The sequence below is a fragment of the Ceratotherium simum genome, chromosome 23, assembly GCF_057802395.1.
Source record: "Ceratotherium simum simum isolate JZ-2026a chromosome 23, ASM5780239v1, whole genome shotgun sequence".
Classification (NCBI taxonomy): domain Eukaryota; kingdom Metazoa; phylum Chordata; class Mammalia; order Perissodactyla; family Rhinocerotidae; genus Ceratotherium; species Ceratotherium simum.
Window position 1 is genome coordinate 3,463,887 of NC_141922.1, and position 19,442 is coordinate 3,483,328.

Here is a 19,442-nt window from a genome sequence, read left to right on the forward strand (position 1 = left end):
CAGTTGTAGATTATTCATTGTCATTACTATCATTCCATTGTGAAAATATCACAATTTATATATCCATTCTACAGTTGATGGGCATTTGGGTAGTTTGCAATTTTTGGCTACCACAAACAGTGCCGCCATGAACAGCAACATCATCATATAAGGCATGCACGTAGGAGCGGATTGCCGGGTCATAGGGGTTACATAGCATCAAGTACTTTTAAGCAGACCTCCAGGTGGCTGCATCACTTTGAATCCCCATCAGCAGTGCATGAGAGTTCCAGTTGCTCCACTTCCTGGCCAACACTTGATATCGTCAGATTTTCCCATCTGAACTGCTCTGGATGTGCAGTGCACCCTTGATTTCTAAATCCCTTCAGCAACCCCATGAGATGGATCTTATGATCTCTCTTTTACTGATGAGGACACCCATGTTCTGAGAGGTGAAGTAATTTATCCAAAGCCACTTAAACCCTGGCGAGGGCGCAGGGCTGTCTGACCTCAGCCCATTATATCATCTATTTCCCTGTCAAGCTGCCTCCTCCCACCTTGTCCCTCTGGGTTCCCAGCAGCCTCATCCTAGGATTCTAGCCCTCCTGCTTGCGGGGTGACACCGGATCGGTGCCGTTGGCATGGGTCAGGCCTCAAGTGGGAGGCTCCAGGTCCGGGTCCGGGCTTCTGCCCAGCCCTCCGGGGGGCTCGCCGGCCGGAAGGCGGGCACGCGCAGAGCGCGGGAGATGGGAGGGGAGCGGGGAGGAGAGGTGGCCCGGGGTGAGGCAGGGGGTTTGTGGAGGGAGAACAGGACGGGGAGACCAGGAGAGTGTTTGCTGCGGCACCTGGGGGCGGAGCTCGCCCTGCCGGGGTCCGACCGGGGGCGGGGGGCGATGGGAGGAGGGTGTCGCACAGGGGCTAGGCTGGTGGGCGGTGACGAGGCTCTCCCGTCCTCTCGGCGAGGAGGGCGTTTGGGGAGGGGGAGGCGCGGGGAGAGCAGGGGAGGGGCGGGGGCTGCACGGCTCTCCCTCCCGCGGCCACCGAGGCCCCGAGGCCGGGGCTCTCGGGGAGGAGCCGGGCGGGGGGCGCGCGGGTCGCCCCCCCCGAGGAGGGAGGAGGGACGCGGGCAGGGGCGGGGCTGCTCCGGGGCGGGGCCTCGGGCGGCGGGGCGGGGCGGCGCGGTGGGCGGGGCGCGCGACGGCCAATGGGCGCGCGCGGCGCAGGCCCCGCCCCCGGCCTCCCGCGGGCTGCTGCATAGTCATGAGCGCAGGCCGGCGCTGCGTCAGCGGAAACGGCGCGCGGCGGCTGTTTCCGACCCGATAAAGCGGCGTTGTCCCCGCGGGCCGGCCGCAGCCTCGCAGCGCTCCCTCTGCGCCCGCCTCTCTCGGTGACTGACTGCCCGGCCGGCCGGCCGAGGAGCAGCCGCCGCCGGGCCCCTGCCGCCGCCGCCCCCCCGAGCGCCCGGGGCTCCGCGCCCCCGCCGCCCCCGCCGCCCGGCCCGGCTCGGCCCGGCCCCCCGCCGCGCCGCCGCCCCCGCGGCCCCGGCTGGAGGAGACAGGTGAGCGGCCGGCCCAGGCCCCGCCCCTGGGCGCCCGGCACCTGCCGCGTCCCCACCCCCACCTCCGCGCGGCCCGGCCTCGGGCGGGGGGCGCGCTGCCCGCCCGCCCGGGCGTCTCTTCCCCGGGAAGGGGACCCACACGCCCCTGTCCTTGACCCCCCCCTTCCCTCCCGGACTGCACCTGCCCCTCCTCGTCCCGTCCCTGCAGCCTCCTGGAGCATCCCGGGCCCCTCCCCGCGGTGTGCACCTTCCCTCGGCCCCTGCCCCCGTCCACCCCTCAGCATCCCCCACGCCCATTTCCCCGGGTTCTGTACCCGGAGGGAAGCCTGGCGCCTCGGCCTGACACCTCCAACTTCTGAGAGTTCAGCCTCAGCCCCCTGTGCCTGGACCCCTCCTCCCCCAGCACACACGCTAGTGTTCCCCACCTTGGGCTTGGAACTGCCCCCTGGGCTTGCCTGTGTTTTTATCTTATCTGCACTGTCCTCCAGTCTGTCCCTTTGAAGACCCCTTTATTTCCTGCGGCAAGCTTGTGCCAGGAGGAGAGGGGCCAGGGCATCCGTGAATCCAGGGCCCGAGCCCTTGCCCTGCAGAAGTCCCCGCACATCTTATCTGCGTCTCAGCACCGCTTTCCCTTTCCCGAGCACCTCGGCCTCCTAGAGCTCTTGAGCTTAACCCATTCCGCCCCAGGTGTGTGGCTCTTGACTGGAGTTTGACTGGGGTGTCGGGAAGCACATTCCAGCTGAGGGCTTTTCCAGGGGAGGTATGTCAAGATGCGGTGGTTTGAAAAAAGCACAGCCTTCTGGTTAGCTATTTACAGTGATTCTAGAAGGTGGAGGGGGATGCTAGAGAGGAGTGGGAAGGGGGGCTTGATAAGGGAGTTTTGTTTTTCCAGTGCCCCACTGAGCCCAGTCCCATTGGATACCTCAGCTGACTTCAGCAAAAGGGGCCTTGTAGCTCCTGGGTTTGGAGATGTCTCCTAGCCTAGGGCCTGGGAAGGGAGGAGGGTTCAGAAGATGAATATTGAAGGAATTTTGGGGTCAAATGATTGTCAGAATCAAAGCCTGTTTCTACGGGGAAAACTCGAGGCGATCTTGCCAGCATTATGTGTGTGCCCTGCACTTCCTTCTCCACACCATCCCACCCCATTTCTCTCGTCAGCGACAGACAGGTAGGGTGTGGGGGAATCTTTCCTCTCTTCTATTTTGTGCTGGTAGTAGGGAAAAAAAAGAATAAAAAGCCGGAGGATTGGTTTACTGATTAAGAAGAGTAACACATGGCTGGGTATCAGAAACAGTAACCCCTAGCTTCCTTTAAAAAATGTAATTTCCACACTTTTCTGCTATATCTGAATTACATGTTAAAAGAAAGACTAAGAGTTTAATGCTTGGGAGAGATTCTGCAGAATCTGCTTGAAGATGAGGAGAGGCTCCGACTGTGGCCAGGGCTATGCAGGCCTAGGTGGAAAGAGCCTGACAGGATAAAGAACTCCAGTGCTCCTGGTGAGAGGGTGGGGAAATAGGTTGTCTTAAGAATCAAGAATTTCAGTCCCATTCCAGCTAATTGTTTTTATGGGCAGCAGCTGTAAAGGAAAGAAGTGGCTCATTTGAGATGCATTTGAAATGCATATTAGGTGTGCGAGGTGGGTTTGTGTGGCCCGGGTTTCCCCCTGGGGAGGCTGCCCGGGGCCGGCTCTGGGGCCAGTGAGGGAGCCTGCTTCCCTTGCGGAGATGTGTGCTGCAGCCTTGGCCCACGTCGCATCGTGAACGCAGAGCAGAGATTGGACTGGGTGATCTCCAAGGTAGCTTGCAGCTTTTAACATCCTGGGGCTCTCTCTACCCTCTAACTTTGCTTATTGGGCGGGGTTGGGGGTGGGGAGAGGTGGGAAGGGGCGGGAGGAGCCTGGGACCGGGACCCTGCCCTCTCAGAGCCAGGAGATCCCGCCCTGCTGGTCTGCAGGGGAGGAGGGGCTGCGGCACCAGTGCCTCCCCCATCTCCAGTGGAGGAAAGGAGCCCCAGAAGGTATTTTAGCCAGCGTCTCGGTTCTTGATGTTGGATTGGTTTCCTCCGTGTTGTCAGAGGGACAGTGGGGAGGAGGGCGGAGGGCCAGGCTGGGGCCCAGGCTGTGCTGTCGTTTTCCTCCTGTGGTGCCTGTTTGTCCCTGTCTGCACCCTCTGCCCTCTCCCGCTTGTCTTGCGGGTCCCGAAGCCCAGCCCTGTGTAGCCAGCAGGGGTGGTTTGTGACTAACAGCCTCGCGGCCTGGCACGGAGCAAGGGCGACTGGCGAGCGCTGTAGGTGGCAGACAACCCCAAATTGCCAGTGCTCTCCTCAGGAACACCCCTGGCAGAGCCTTGTCTATAATTTGTGGAGCTGGAATGTGCTGGAAGCCGTGTTCCTTCTGAGGATGGGTGAGGATGCTGCCCCACGCTCGCTTCCTCTGGTTCCCCAGATTGTTTTGATCACAGCATAATTCCGCTGATGAAGGGGCACTCAGTGAAACACCATCAGGAGGGTGGCCTCGACTCTGAGCCAGGAAACATGAGAGCGTTTTAGCTTTGCTGAGTGGAAATCTGACCAGAGGGAAAAGCCTCCCAGATGAAGAGCAGCCATATAGAAGGGAAGGGTGGGAGCCGCCGCTGTCTGCAGGGGGCTCCCAGGCGAGGCCGGCCTGCGGCACCTCCCCCACCCGCGCCCAGACAAGGTCCCCTTGTTTAGATTAGCTTAATTACCCCACCGAGATCAATGAACAAGGGTCTTTTGAAATGTGGAACTTTCAAAATGTGCCTGAGCGCCACCGCCCCCCCCACCCCCCGCCTTTTTTTAAGGTGTCAGGTGCTAAGCCCTTGTGAAATAAGGCGCTTGAAGGGAACTGGGAGATTGTGGACCTTTTTACTGTGTGTGCGAAGGAAGCTTCCTTGCCTTAAGTCAGAAGGAAGCTTGCCAGAAGTCAGGCTCCACCGGTCTACACAAGAGTCGTTTTCAGCCCGCTGCCACTCGGGTAGCAGTGACATTGGAAACATTTAGTGGGACCTAATAGTGTTTATGAACTTGCTTCCTTGGCAAGTGACTTTTAGAGGAGGCATTTTAAGAAGATTAAAAAATCCACGAACTTCGATGGCAACAGCATAATCCACTTACTGTTTTCCTGTCCCTAATAGTTTTCCTTTTAAACTTGCGTGTCCGCGGCGGCCCCTCCGAAGCAGCGCCTGGACTGCTGTTGTTGTCACCTTAGCTGACGGGGACGCTCGGGCAGTTGGTGTGGGTCCTTTGTTGACTGTGCTAACCTTGAGTTAAGCACACAATGAGTTTTTTGAGAGAGATTATGGGAAATGAAACAAAACCCTGAAGTTGGAGAGAAGGGCTCTGAGTTTTGTTTGGCTGGTTTGGAACCTTAGGCTAGACAGAGGTCACACAAGGTCAGTGGCAGAGTCTATAAGGAACCCCCAACGAGGGGGCACGTTATGCTAGGCGTTGCCCTGCAGTGCAGGAATGGGAGCGCTCGCCGTCCGAGGTGGGATCCTCTCGAAGCTGAAGGGATTCGCTGAGCCTTTTCAAGATGTGAAGCGAGGCTGCCTTGCCCTTCCACCTGCTTGGCCCAGAGCCCGGGTGAGGGAAGCGTTGTTCAGACCTGGGTCCTTGGTGTTTTCATCCTCCCAAACCTGTTGAAGGATTCTGCTGGCAGTGAGAGGAGCACTGCATTCCTGAACTGGTGCCCACCAGAGAGGTGCTCTGTTTTGCTGCTTCTAGAAAGTACCTTCCGATGGGGTTCTGGGGTGCAGCTCGGTTTGAGTTTTTGGAGTTTGCTGGAGGGTCTCTCCTGGGGTTCTGCCTTTGAATCCCAGAGCCAGCTGAATTGCTTGGCGACCAGATTCTCCCCATTTCAAAGAAAGGAAAGTCTTGAGTGCAAAATACGTAGCAAACCCTTAAAGCAGATGGAGAGGGGAGTTGGAACAGGGCGCTTGTCTGGTTCAGAGGTCGTGGTCGCTGTGCTTGTACATACAGATCTCGTTGCACAATTTTAAGCAACCACTTGGACATTGCAAGGCCAGAAGACAATATATAAGCTCCTCATTGCCAACTTGTAGTCATCGTTGTAGAAAAATGTATTTAAGAGTATGATTTTTGGCTTGGAGTGGGAAGGGAATGTTTTTCCATCAATAATTTTGAGGGGAGGGGTTTTGACATCTTAACACCAGAGATGAACTTGTTTATGCAGAGTGCATTGGGCGTCGGGGGAGTGCCAGCTTAGGGGGTAGGAGGCAGTGCTGTCGTCATCGTGACTGGTTACATGATGACTGTTGCCGAGTTGCATTGCCTTATAGCGGCGATCTGCAGATTTTTGCTCATGTTCTGTAAAATAACTTTGAAAAACTATGGGCACATTTTTAAATTGACATCTGAACTTTTTCATGCTAATTTTAAAGAGCTATAGATGTAATTTCTAGTATATTGTAAATGTGGACATTTAAAATAACTATTATTGCTCTCAAAAGTAACCAATGTTAAATACTCTAATGGCTGATAGCCACCGTTGTCCTTTAAAACCGTGAGCAAACCACTAGTGGCTATAGTGCGTACATTCTCCGTACATTCTCTTCTTCGTGAACTTGTGTGCGGGCTCCATTTTCCTTCATGGAATTTTATTCTAATATTACACGCTTTTGTACTTGAAAGTCTTATTGATCGTTCTTCACACTTCTCTGTGACAAAAGTATAAACTGCAATGTAAAGTGTTTCTGTGGTAGGGCTGGGTGAACTCAATCCAGAAGAATTTTGTGTCATTGTGATGATCAGTACAGAATTGATCACAGAAGCATAAATGTATTAGTCGTCTTGATAAATAATTACTAAATGCACAGAATAAAAAGACTACATTGGAAGGGCATGTTTTAAAGAGCTGGGTGAGGTCCACTTAAGATGCCTCAATTAAAGGAATTATTGAACTGCCATTGGTGCCAACTATGCCCTTGCCACTGGAACATTCCACGAGAGGCGTGCCTTCCTTTTGTCGAGGAGGAAGGGAGAGTGTGAAGGGGACCTTGGGTGGGGGGCCCACCAGGGGCTGGGACTTCTGCCGCTAGCGACCTCTCAGGCAGTTCAGTTTTAGGAACAAGTTTATGGGGACGTTGAGGATCTCTAAATTCAGTCTCTCCAAGTCACCCACGCCTGGGACCTGCCGAGGCTGTCCTTGCATGTGCACACGTGCCATCAGGTGCTTCTGCTGTGTGGTGCCCCAGTGCTTGGTAGATGCAGGCGTGAAGCATCAGCCATTGCGTTAAATTGCGACATCAGTGGTGCTCCGCGTCTACTTCAGTATTCAATTGCGTGTTTTCTGGTTGTGCTGTGTTAAAGGGCGAAAGATGCTACATCTCATAAATGTGTGTGTTTCAGTTAGTGGCAATGCGTTTTTCCTTGGTTGGATTAAAATTTAAACCTATGGAATTGTGCCTTGAGTTAAATTTTAATTTTTGACAAAGATGTGTTAGAAGCAGAAAAGACAGCCTGGCTGGGCTTTGGATTCCGAAGAGGGTCTCACCCTGCAGGAATCCAGGAAGCCTGCTCTGCTGGTTTTCCTTCTCCAGGCAACAGTGAGCCTCTGCTGGGAAGAGGAGAGTGTTGTCTGCTTGTCTCCAGGGAGAGGCCTGCAGGTTGACTAGAAGCTCCTGAGGGTGCAGAGGAGCCTCACTGGTGGGGTGGGGGAAGGTGGGCCTCTCTCCCTGAGGAGCCAGGATGAGGTGGTGTCAGTTCCTGAGAACTTCCTGAGATCTCTTTGAAGGTCCTGGGCTGGTCCTCTGTTAGTTAAGCAGGAGATGCTCTCAAAGTATAAACATTTACTGTTTTTACCCTAAAAGCCAATTGAAGTTTGATATGAAAATAAGTTTAGTAATTAAAAAACAACAAGAAATTCCTCTACCTTCACGCCCAGAAACAGAAAATGCTTTGGCTTGAGAGCTGTGGAACTTAGTCTCACGTGACACTTTTATGGCATACGCAGAGATTCCAAGTAGGGGGTCTCTTGGTGTCATCCATTTCGTGGGGGACGCAAGCCAAGCCACTGGCGCAGCTCTTGGGATTTTGGGAATGTGGGTCAGCTTGAAGTTTTAGCTGTCTTCTGTCCTCAGGGCTGGCCATTAAGAGTCCACTTAAGAATGCTTCCCCACCAATTTGGACTTGTAACTATTTGGGTACAAGATGCGTCCTGAGATTGTGAGGCAGTCCCTTTGTTCCTGGGGATAAAGTGAGGATAGGAGCTGGTTCCAGGTTCGTGTTCGAGGAATCCTGTGGTTTATCTAGATAGTGAAGAGTGGAACTGGGCAGGGCGGCGCAGCCCCTACCCACCCCGTAGGAGGACAGGGTGACATGGCCCCGAAGATGCAGCCTCTGCTGGTCCCTGGAGCATGAATCCTTACTTACACCTTCTCGGCATTTTGGGCCTTGATGCTGAAGTCAAGGTTCAAGGCTCCTAAAACAAAGGCTTAGAGAAAGGCATGAGCTGCTGAAGGAGAGACAAGCACCTAGGTGACCCTGCCTGCAGAGTTCAGTTGTTCTAGAAACTCTGGCCCTCACCTGGTGCTTGACTCCAGTACGCAGATCTACTCCCAGCCCATTGTGCTGCATGAAACTGGAATACAGGAATAACCGTTAGTGGTTTTTTCATATCACTTTTGTGAAAAACCATTTGCATTAAAAGCTTGGAGTACGAAATCCTCCCTGTCAGGCCCTGCGCACCACTACCCTCTGCTGGATGGAGCCAGATCTTCGGGGATGGCCCAGCTGCCGCTCTGTCGCACTCAGCGTGCCCGTTTGAAGGCAGCTCTGATTGGTGCTGGGGCTGGATTGTAGAGTTGAAGCTGTCTTGCTCTTTGATTTGCCAGCATGGGCTCAGCGAGCCTGGCTGACGGGAAGCTGAGGGGAAGCTCAGGGCTGTTGAAGACATGTCTAGCTCATCCTTGATTATTCAGATGTGTAAAGTGTTTTTACTTCTTAGGGTAGGGAGGGGCCCTGTGCCTTGTCTTCTGCAGCAGAAACATTGTAGAGCAGGGCGTTGTGCAGGGAGCAGTTATGTCCCAGGCTGGGCCATCCCTGGCTTCGTGACCTTGGCCCAGAAGCTGCCCACTGACTGCTCTGAGCTTCAACTTCTGTTATAACCCGGGGAGCATAATACGTATTTCTTCCTGGCACTGAGTGTAGGACTCAAGAAATAACATATAGACAGCTGGGCTCTCAGTCACATTCTTTCCCTAACAGAACCTGCTAAGGGCTGTGCTATATTACCTCATTTTACAGGGAGGAAGAGGAGGCACAGAGAGGTTAAATAACTTGTCCAAAGCCACACAGTAAGTGGTCGAGCCTGGGAGTGAGCCCTGGAGCCCACCCACGGGGTGCTGGGCCCAGGCATCTGGTCTCCTGGGTAGCACTGTGAGCCCATGGGGGTGCGTGATGCCTCTACTCACCTGAAAAGCTGGGTTTGCAGGTGCATCGAGAATATACGTAGTTTTGCAGTTTGGGGTATCTTGTTTTTCTCTTTAATACTGTGACTGTGTGTATGAAAAATATTGGTAACTTTTCACAACATGAAATGAAGTGATGTTTAACACAAATGTAAAATAAAATCGGGACCTTTTTTTCAACAAGTGAACTAGCCGGTGGCAGTTATACTAATAATTCAAAACGGTGTGAGACGGGCCAAGCATTCTGCAGTGTCGTAGAAGGTCCCGGTGAACGGAGGTGTCCACAGGGCGCGTTCCCAGTGGCACTGTCCCGGGCTGGTTATCGTGCTTGGTTAATTCGTGGCGGTTGGAGCAGCTTGAGCCGGGAGGCTGTGCCGATAAGGGTCTCGGGGTGATGTCGGTTTGTGGTTGTAAAGCTCAGATAGGTTTTGATGAAGTCTTGTGGGTCTGTGGCAGAGTCTGGAAGCCAAGAGAATGCAGGCCGTGCTTTCTGCTGGTTATGATACGGTTTTGGAAGAGAGTTTCTAACCATTTTCATGTGGGTTTCCTCAGGCTGCCTTCAGAGCCTTGTCCGTCTGGGGATTTGTTCCTGCCCACACAGTTCTGTCTCGGCCAGGAGCCCTGCAGACCGGGACTGGGGTCCCAGCCTGCCTCCGCCGGAGCTCCACTGGCTCCCCCGCTGGACGGGGCTCACCGAGGCTCTGCGATGCCCCTTCCCTTTCGGAGGAGTCCTGGGTGCACTGACTCGGGTCACCCAGGGAGAGGGACGGGGACAGCTGTCATGTTCATGCTCTCGAAAGCATTAAATGGACCGTACGGACGGGATCCGAAGGGAACAGTGTCTGAGGTTCTCGCCGAGGCCATCGCTGTGAGCTGAGCGTATTTCCAGGAGAGTGTGAACCCGGGGCTCTCGTGGTTAGTTCTGGTGAACTGAGTCACCGGTAGAAGCTGGTGGCGTTGCACTTTGAGTGTTGGTGTGCTGGGGCGTCACCCCACCTCTCTGAGTATTTACAGTGTCCTCACGGCCCCAGGGACTCCCGCGGACGCCTTTGTCTTCAGCGGGCACCTCTGAGTACCTGCTGGGGTCAGGTCCTGTGTGAACTGTCACCTAGATCCCGAGTTAACTCTGAACTTCGACTGCTCTGCACGGAAGTGGTAGTACCCCCATTTCATAGATGAGGAAACTGAGGCCCAGAGACATCAAGGAATTCATCTGGAATTCTGTCTCCTGGTTGACTGTCTCTGCTGGAAAATGTCCTAGGGACGGTGGGAGGGGGAAAAGCAGTATTAGCCTGAGCAGAGAAGCGACACTGAAGAGCAATGATGCAGTGCTCGTCGAGCACACAGGAGGACATTACCACCTTCAGGGGAGGCTGTTCAGGGAGACTTCTTGGAAGTGGAGGCTCTTATAACCGGCTTAGGAAGAAGCAAAGCCTGACTGTCAGGGCCTGAGGGCGTGGTTGCTGCTCTGGACAGTGGAGGTGGGGTGCACCTTCAGTTGCATCTGATGTAGTGAGTGACCACCCCGCCTGGTTGTCACCAGTGATTTGGCCAGGAAACAGGCCCCACTGAGCTTGGATGGTGGCCTTGTCAGAGACTGACCACCTGGACTGTCGGGAGGGGCAAGGGCTCTGCACCAGAGCCAGGGAGACAGGGCGGGACCGAGATGGACCCCAGATGCACCGCTGGCAGGTGCGGAGCCCTTGAACTTCTCTCAGAGCCTTTCAACTTAGGGGGAGTGGTCTGCACCCAGTGCCTGGGCTGCTCTGTGAGCGGCGTCCATGTGACCGCACTGCCACCTGCGCGGTTTGATCAATGGGAAAAGGCGCTGTCTTCAGCACTGCGTACATCGAGGGACAATCTTTTTGGTGTGACCTCAGTGCGTTTGCAGATGGACTGACTGCTCCCCTGCCCCGATCAGTGTGTGGCCCTCTCCGTCCCACCCAGCTGCTTTCCTGGCCTGGTTTCCCTGTCTCCTGTCTGCAGGGTCTCCCAGGGCAGCTGCTTGGCTGAAGCCTGCTCTGTCCCTTCTTTTCTGAGCAGCCCCGGGTGTTACCGAGGGAAGATGGGGACTGCAGACCAGCTCCTTCGTCTGGGATTCCATGGCGAGACAGCAGGTGGGAGGGACCAGAGAAAGCAGTCCCTCGCCCCTGCCGTCTGTGAGAGCCGGTGGGCTACACTCACAGCTTCAGATAACATGTGAGCTTAAAACAGCCCTGTGAGGAGTTAGTATCCCCATTTTTAAAATGAGATATCCTGATCTTTATTGGTGAGGTCAAGAGGCTGTCACAGGTCACCTCATTGGAAAGTGGTGACGCTGAGAATCCCGGCCCTGCACCCTTGGGCCACGTCCACCAGCTGATTGCAGGTGAGGAGGCTGAGGTCAGGAGACCCTTCGGAGACTGGACCCCACTGCCTCCCTTAGGGACTCTGTGACTTGGGACCCGCTGCTTAACCTCTGTGAGCCCCAGGGCCCCCGCCCAGAAACAGCCGTGATGGTCATGGGCCTGCACCATGGGCTCCTGGGGGCTGAGGGAGCTCGGGAGTGTCCGTAAGCCCAGAGAGCACCTGCACACCCTCTGCAGCCAGGCCACCCTCCCCTGCCAAGCCTTCTGAGTGCTGTCCCTCTGCTGTCTTCTGTGTCTCTCCTGCAGCCCGACCTGTGGCTCCCGTACCAGCCAGGGGCTTCTCTCCCGGACACTGTATTGTGGTGTATTCCTGCTTCCCGCCCTGGGACGCCAGCCGCCTTGGCCAACATAAGACAGACCTCTAGGCTTGGCTTCTCCTGAAGCCCACATGGAAAGACTCAGTGTGGAGCCTGGGAGAGCTGCTGCCCCTGCTCTGTGGGGTGACCTGGGTCCCTCACCTGCCCTTTCCTGGCTCATTTTCCTCACCTGTGAACCCAGGCAGCTGGCAGTGCCCTGGAGGATCAAGCGAAGAAGGCCTGGGTGTGGGCCCACCTGGGAGGTGCTCCCCAGACGGCAACCTAGGAGTTGACACTAGTGCAGTGCTGCCCAGCCTCGGGGAGCATCTTCTACCCCTCGGATTCCTGGGCGCCCTGGGGATCTTTGCAGTAGGTCCACTCGGGGCTCTTGAGCAGCCTTGCTTCCCACGCCTATCTGTCCTCTTTAAGTCGGGGCCTTGGGGCAGCCCCCTGTTCTCCTGACCTGTGCTGCTGGCTGTCTCTTGTCCTGCCATTGGGCTCATAGCTAACACTGGCTCACATTCAGTAAGCGCTCACTGCGAGGGACGAGGATTGCCAGGGCATGCTCACGGCTGTCCCCACGATGTGAGTTCTAGTTACTGCTGGTCACCACGAGGACCAGTGCCAATGAGCCCTGGGCTGGAGAAGCCCTTCAGGGCTCCGAGAGTCCTGGCAGCCATGTGTCAGGCTGAGCCCCATTCCCACTCTCCCTCTGTTGCCCCTCGGGACCAGGTATTTCAGGACTGGCACTGGTTGGTGCCACTTCTCCCTGCTCTGCCCTCTTCCCTGGGCATGTGTGCATGCCTCTGAGCCGCCTCCTCAGCATCAACGAGCTCTCACTGTGTGCAGGCATGGGAGACAACAGCAAGCGGAAGCAGACAGGTCCCTGCTCTTGTGAAGGGCAGGCAGACTTGTGTCCAGCGACCCCTGACCGCTCTCGTTTTGGAGTGTGGAGTGTCTTTCGAGCCCAGGCAGGTCCCTCCCAGTTGCCCCTGGTGGGACACCATGCTAATGGCAGGGTGCAGTGGAGGGGGCCGTGACCCCGAGACCCTGGCCTGCGGGCTCAGGATCCTCCTGGTCAGAGTTCAGCCTGGCCCGATTCTCTGCCACAAGTTGGTCTTAAGCCCCAAACCAGGATTTCTCAACCTTTTTATTTTTTTTTATTGATTTTTTAATAGTTTATAACATTGTGAAATTGTGGGTTGTACATTTTTGTTTGTTCATCACCATATATATGTCTCCCTTCACCCCTTGTGCCCACCCCCATTGCCCCTGGTAACCACAATACAGTTTTCTCTGTCCATGTGTTGGTTTATATTCCACATATGAGTGAGATCATACAGTGTTTGTCTTTCTCTTTTTGGCTTATTTGGCTTAACATAATATCCTTCAGGCCCATCCATGTTGTTGCAAATGGGACGATTTTGTCTTTTTTTTTTTTTTTGGCTGAGTAGTATTCTGTTGTATATCTATATCACATCTTCTTGATCCAATCATCAGTCGAGGGACATTTAGGTTGCTTCCACTTCTTGGCTATAGTGAATAATGCTGCAATGAACATAGGGGTGCATAAGCCTCTTTGGATTGTTGATTTCAGGTTCGTTGGATAGTAATGGGATAGCTGGATCATAGAGTATTTCTGTTTTTAATTCTTGGAGGAATCTCCATACTGTTTTCCATAGAGGCTGCACGAGTTTGCATTCCTACCAGCTGTGTATGAGGGTTCCTGTTTCTCCACATCCTCTCCAACATTTGTAGTTTTTTGTCTTGGTGATTATAGCCATTCTAACGGGCGTGAGGAGGTATCTTAGTGTTGTTTTGATTTGCATTTCCCTGATGATTAGTGATGTTGAACATGTTTTCATGTGCGTATTGGCTCTCAACCTTTTTTTAAACCATTCTTTCTTACTTTTTCTTTTGCACATTTTCGCATCAGGAAGATCTTGTCTAGATTGATATATTTTTTAATTGTAAAACTATTTTATAGATGCAGTATTCATTTCCAAACATAACTGCCCCCTCCCCAGCACTCTAAGCTAAGCCCAAAGGCAACACCTTAAACCGTCAGCAGTGGAGCCTCTGGTCACATTTTAGACTTCACAAGGACGGTCTGCATTTTTCCCCCCTTTGACTGTAGGTGTGATGTAAGTAGGTTGCCATCTTTACAGTGAATTGTTGATTTACATTAACTAGGGCCTGCATATCCAGTTTATGTGGAATTCCCTTTAAGTTCCATTTTGTTTGCACTGACCCGAGTGCCGACACTGATTTGGGAGTGTGATACCATCTCTGATGCCTCCCGTGCAGTTGGGGCCTTAGTACACGTGGCCTCTCGCTGAGTGTCGCGCAGTCTGGAATCCGCTCGCACGTCCTCCTGTCTTGCACCTGAGCATCAGTTTCAAGGCTGCTGGTTCCAGACTTGATTTGGTAACAGGTTGATCGAGAACTTCATAGAATCAGTCCTTCACAGCTGCGTCAAGGTCGAGTTGTTCTCACTGACAGCCTCAGCGCCCCATGGTGACCGTGCGTGTGTGTGTGTTGGTGTCGGGAAGGATGTTCTCAGTGGATCTGTTGTGTCCTGCTGTTGCCAGGAAGCAGATGGCGTCCACAAGTAGCTCAAGGAGAGTGAGAACGGGCCACACAGAGGGGTGGGCAGGGTTGAGGGACACTGGCAAGGAGGAGCCTGGCCGCAGCTGGGGGCCGTCACCCCTAGGCCCAGGGGCAGGGGAGAGGAGCAATTGCCAGAAGCACCCAAGAGACGGGGGCTGTGGGAGAGGGGGTGGCTTTCCGTACAGGGGCCGGGTCAACTGGTGGTGACCTGTCAGGGCAGGAGCCTGGGAGACCAGTGCCAGGCCTTCACCGTCCCTGTCCTCCTCTCTCCTCGGCTCCCTGGGGTGGAGTGTGCGTGTGTGTGTGACTAGCCTGTTGGCCTTCCGGTCGCCTGGCGTGGTTCTCTGGTTGGAGCTGATGGCTCTAGGTTTTTGGTAACTTGGGGTCTTGGAGAGATGGCAGAGGGAAGGAACTGCGTTGGGCAGTGTAGCTGAGAAACTCAGACCGAAGGGGCTTGGTGGGTCCAGGGCGAGCTGTGACTGTGCTCAGGATGTGTCAGGCCTCACGTGTGTGTGCCACTTTCTCCTTTCCTAGGGTTGCAGGTGGGCTTCCGTTGTCTCCTGGGCGGCCTTGAAGCAACTTGAGGGCAGTCTGAAGCCTTCAGCCCATAATACGTGCATGGTAGGAATCCAGTGAGAGGTTGGACGAGGAGGGAGAGCCTTGCATAGATCCAGTGTCCTAACCGTGATGCCTCTGCCCTGCACCGGGCAGCCAGTGGCAGCCAGCTCTCGAGCAGGCACGGTGGAAAGAGCATGACTGTTCTTGGATCTGAGGGAGAGAGCTGATGGCCGGACCCCTTGTTCAAACGCAGTGTGCAGATTGGATTAAGGTTTTATCTAGAGTGTGGCTCGTGTTTTGGTTATGCAACTCGAGACCAGCGTTTCGCTGATCTGTTTTTTTCTCGCTCAGTCTTTCCCCAGCTCGGTCTGTCCTGGGTTACTTTTCAGAACGAATGAGCTAAAACCGTGTACAAAATGTGCAGAACAAGCTCATTATTGTGCTGGGGAGCCGGGTCAGTACCATCCATCCAGGGCTCGACCCGGACGCCATCACCTGCCTGCCTGACTTGACTTTATTTGACAGAGTGATAGTCGTTTTACTTGTGGTTGTTCATACTTTTGCCCAGTCCTTTAGGATCAGTTCTAGAAATTGTGGTTTGAGCTTTACTTTCTGATGTCACTGTGACTTTGTTTGATGAGCTCCAGAAAAGTCTCAGCTCTGTGATAATGTGGGCTGGCCCTTATAGTTTTTCCTAAATTTAGAATGTATCTTTCTGGTTTTTTTTGTCTCTGTCACCCCCCCCCCTTTTTTTTTGGTGTGAACCTAAATTGCTCAACTAAGTGCTAAAGGAAACTACAAAAGGAAGGACTGACTTTTAAAAATTATGAAAAGATTATGTAATAATCATATCACAGCAAAAATCCCTTTAACCAGCTGAGTGACCATATTTACTTCCTCCTTCCCCATTTCTCTAACTGGGATAGTTCTTAAACTTTTTTGGGTCTTGGAGCCATTTGAAAATCTGGTGAAAGCTATGGATCTCTTTCCCACAAAAATGCAAAAAGACACCATTTTGTGTATACTTTAAGGAGTGCTTATGGGTCCTCCTAACACCCACCCAGGGACGGTCCTCCCCAGCTCCCCTGTCTCTGGGCCCCAGCAGAGGACCCTCTGTTCTGGAGCCGAGGCCGCGAACGCTGCAGGATGGGCGCCTGGGCTGTCTCTGGAATCCTGAGGACGGGGTGCCGGGCCTGGGAGCCACGTGAACCCGTGCGTCCAGCAGCTCCGGAAGCAGGCCGGTGCTGGGCTGGCGCTGGCCTGGGGCCAGTCTCTCCCTGTGAGGAGTGTGTCAGAGATAACCCCGAGGATCATGGTCGATTGTGTTTCCTTGTTGTTGTGACCACGATTAGCAGTGACCACCCATCAGACTCGGGACATGTGTCTCAGGCACTAGCGAGTCTGAAAACCTGGACCGCAGAATGCCATCTAGAGGGACTGTTGGCATGCTGTCGTGATGGTGACATTGGGGTGCTCCAGTTTACTTTGTGGGGAAATGTAGGGTGGCTAAAATTAGCAGTGAGTGCCGTGGAGAGTGGCCTTGTCCAGAAGAATTAAGCAGTGTCACATTGAGATAAGACTATTGGAGTGGCAGGATGGAGTTCCTGACCCTCAGCTGAGCTGAGCCGAGGTGGCCAGGTCAGGCGGGGCACTCAGGTGGCCGAGGTGGCCAGGTCAGGCTGGGAGCTGCAGCACGTGGGACCTTGGTGTCAGCACCAGAGAGTCCCGGAAGAGGGGCCACCAGGTTACAGCTCTGCATGTGCACCTGTAGTTAATCCCGTAGCCAGATATGTACCACGGCATGAGAGCGCCCTGGACTTATAAATATATTCATATATGATGTAGTATTATATTGCAATAAATTGTATATTATAACATTACATATATATTATACACATTTTATTTAGCTATATAGTGTAATATATGTAATACATCATTATACATATATAATGTTTGTGTATAATGTATTATATAGTATATAATAACATATATTTCATTTATTTAAAATTCTTTGGGGGGATGTCTAGCTGTCAGGGTTTGAGTTCTCCGCTAGCTCATGTTCACTGATGAAGTGAGGCATGATGTGTTTCGTAGGAGACTGTGCCTGCGGGTCTGAAGCTGCAGTGCCAGGAGTCCCCCGAGCCGCCTCTGCATCCTGGGCCCGCAGGCAGAGAAGGTGCTTGACTGACTCCTGATTCAGAGGAGCTGGGAGGTGAGTGAGGGGCCTGCTTTGCCCAGAGTCTGTTTCCCTGGCTGGCCTGGAGGACCCGGGGCTGCTGGCTTTCTCCAGCATTCACCGCTGGCCTCCCTCGAGGTCCCCTCTGCAGAGGCCACAGCCACCAGGGACCCTGCAGGTCTCTGGCATGTGGCTACTTAGTTGCGCTCAAGACAGGACGTGTGATCCTTTCCAGCCTGGCTTCTCCGGACGTTGGCAGCCAGCTTCTTGGCAGGCCAGCCCAGCTCTTCTAAGCTGGGAAAACCCGGAGTCCCACCCGTTTATAAAATCACCTCTTCGTCCTCTTCAAATAAAGAGAACACAGCTTTAGTATGAACAGTTACTGATAATTCTCAGCAGTCTTACCCCATCTGCTGCCCTAAAGATAGGAATCCTTGTCGTAATGGGAAGCCATGAGTCAAATAACATCTTTGTGACTCGATGCTTTACACTGATGGTTATCTATAAAGTATGGAGAGAGAAGTAAAGGACTTTTAAACTGAGAGTCTGCTCAGGCCAGGTTTTAACTTCTTCCAGCAAGAGCACAAGCACAGCCCTCCCCTCTCTTACTCCACCCCGCCCCACCGGCAGCCTCCTCTTGAGACCCTGCGTGTGTGCAGGTACTGTTTCTCCATCCCCCGGCTCTGCCCACCGCTGTCAGCTTCTCCAGATTCCTGACTCAGATCTCGAACGCAGCCCGGACCGAGCCTCGAAGTTCTAGGGGCCTCTGTCAGCATCTTCCTGACATCCGCGTCTGGAGCAGGAGGATTCCCACAGAAAAGCAAGGCCAGAATGGGGCTCGAGCCAGCGCTGGGAGGAGGCACTGCCCAGGGCTGCTGTCCCGGTCCTGCTCAGTGCCCAGCGGTTCTAATCCTGCATCTTCCGGGCAAGGGCTTGGCCCTTTGTGCCTCAGTTTCCTCATCTGTGAATTGGTGCTAATAACCGTATTCCCCGCACTGGACTCCTGCGAGCATTGGTTACGAAATATAAAGCGTCTAGAATAGTGGTTGGCTTGTAGAAGTGCTTTCAGAGTTTCAGGTGCAGTTACGCACCCACACAGAGCAGTTGAGGATGTCGTTAGATCAGCGGCTATGCAGTTCTCAGGAGCGAGGGGGTGAGGTCCAGTGGGGGAGCGTGGAGGACTTTCTGTCTTGGCTGTTGGCGCGCATGCCTTGATTGACGGCGGGGCAGAGCCGACATTCCAAACTGCAGGGATGGCGCGGCCACTTAGAGGAAGAAGCAGCGGCCGAGCTGGGCTGGAGCACAGGGAGGCCGAGCTGGAGGAGGCTAGAGGGCGACCGACCACCAGGCTGGAGGGCTGCTTGTCCTGGCAGATGCTGTGGAATCCAGAAGGATTGTGAAGAGAATGAAGCAGTGAGAGCAGGTGGGTCTGTTGGACGTCGTCTCTGCGTGCTGGTTCCTCGTGTGCGCAAGCTGGATCCCCGGGGCTGTGTGGGGACTAGCTTTGGGGGGTGTAGTGAATGACTGGCTTGCCTGCAAGAGGAGGTTGCGATCCAGGTTGGGAGAGTTGGGATCCTGGGAGCAGGGTGGGAGGGCTGGCCTGGGCGTGACCCACAAGTAGGCAGAAGAAGGTAGGAGAAAGGGGGGAGTTGAGGGTCCTGCACCTCTTCTCGCCATGCACCCTGCCCAGGGGCCCTTGTGCGTGTGCCCTGGGAGGCCCGAGAGTGCTGCTCTGCTGCTGCCAGAGATGCTGTCAGTCCCACCTGGCTGCAGTCTGAGCACCGGGCCCTGGACACTCCTGGCTGAGAGGCTGTTGGCCTGGCAGCGAGCCTGCTGCCCCGAGGCAGCACTTGAGGAGGGTGGTGGGCTGACCCTTGGCGCACTGACCCTTTTATGGCCTAAAGTTTTTTCTTGATAGACTTGTCAGATCCCCAAAAGAATAACCCCTTTAACCAAATTCATAAATAATTTTCGTATTTGTAGTTAACTGCCTTTAATTGGCTGTTCAACCAACTAGTCCGGAAGGAGTTTGGAAATCCAGATGTACCATGAAGGGTTAATGAGGGACCGGCCCGGGACTCCGAGGGCCTTGGAGGTGGGAGGCCAGCGAAGGTGGTCCCTTTAACCAAATACATAAATAATTTAACCAAATACATAAATAATTTTCATATTTTTAGTTAACTGCCTTTAATTGGCTGTTCAACCAACTAGTCCGGAAGGAGTTTGGAAATCCAGATGCACCGTGAAGGGTTAATGAGGGGCCAGCCTGGGGCTCCGAGGGCCTTGGAGGTGGGAGGCCAGCGAAGGTGGTCCCAGTTGGGAGGGGCTGTTGGGAGGTGCACAGCCTGCTCTCCTTGCCCTGTGTGTAGGTTGTTCCCTTGTGAAGACACCAGTAGGCATCCAGGTGAC

At 54.1% G+C, this 19,442-nt stretch overlaps 1 protein-coding gene across 4 annotated transcripts in view; it reads left to right on the plus strand.

Moving 5' to 3' along the window:
- Positions 1–1,331: 1,331 nt before the first annotated feature.
- SLC45A4 (solute carrier family 45 member 4) overlaps positions 1,332–19,442 on the plus strand; it is a 91,741-nt gene continuing 73,630 nt past the window's right edge. Inside the window, exon 1 of one of the 4 annotated variants that reach the window (XM_087447398.1) lies at positions 1,332–1,537. The gene's annotated coding sequence lies outside the window, so the exon portion shown is untranslated. Of the gene's footprint in view, positions 1,538–2,407; positions 3,336–16,927; positions 17,070–19,442 lie in introns of those variants that run through there. The other 3 variants (XM_087447395.1, XM_087447397.1, XM_087447396.1) reach the window with 3 other exon arrangements.